This window comes from Hevea brasiliensis, chromosome 7 (genome assembly GCF_030052815.1).
Source record: "Hevea brasiliensis isolate MT/VB/25A 57/8 chromosome 7, ASM3005281v1, whole genome shotgun sequence".
Taxonomy (NCBI): Eukaryota; Viridiplantae; Streptophyta; class Magnoliopsida; order Malpighiales; family Euphorbiaceae; genus Hevea; species Hevea brasiliensis.
The window spans coordinates 29301902-29302632 of NC_079499.1; the positions used below are offsets into that span (position 1 = coordinate 29301902).

General features: G+C 38.3%; 1 non-coding gene across 1 annotated transcript; it reads left to right on the forward strand.

Annotated features, from left to right (window-relative positions):
- Window positions 1-245: 245 nt before the first annotated feature.
- On the forward strand, window positions 246-352 carry LOC131181751 (small nucleolar RNA R71). The gene has a single exon (XR_009150230.1). It is a non-coding gene; the product is annotated as a small nucleolar RNA R71 (small nucleolar RNA).
- The last annotated feature ends 379 nt before the right edge of the window (window positions 353-731 follow it).

Sequence of the window (731 nt, forward strand, 5' to 3'; positions counted from 1 at the left end):
CGAACTTTGCATTAATCATGTTGAACGGATCAAGATCATACATTCCAGCAGTTTGCCTCCTTTGAGTTGGAGCTGGTCCTCTTGGACTACTCCAATGATGAGTATTCTTTGCAATTTTCTCCAATAGCTCATAAGCTTCATCTTCATGCTTCATAATAAATTCTCCTCCTATTTGAGCATCAATAATCCCTCTAATTGCAGGAGTGACATTTGTGTAAAAATTCTGGTTTATCATCCATTTTGGAATGGCATGATGTGGGCATTGTCTCTCTAATTCCTTCCATCTCATCCATGACTCATAGAGAGTTTCATCTTCTCTTGGTCTGAAAGCTGTCATTTGATTCCTCAATTCTTGGGTTTTTCCAGGTGGAAAATATTGTGCAAGAAATGCATCAGTGAGTTGCTCCCAATTTATGATGGAGTTGTGAGGTAAAGAGTTAAGCCAATCCAATGCTCTATCTTTCAAAGAGAATGGGAATAACTTCAATCTTGCTGCATCATCAGACACTCCAGGTTGTTTTTGCATTTCACAGATCATAGCAAACTTTTTCAGATGTGTGTGTGGATTTTCAGAAGGATGTCTTCCGAATTGAGAATTCTGAATCATTTGAAGAACTCCAAAATCCATCTTGTAACTATTTGCATCAATTCTTAGTCTTGCTATGCTCTCTCTCAAGTCATCAAAATGAGGAAAAGCATGATCCATCATACTTCCCCTAGGCACATTAGCA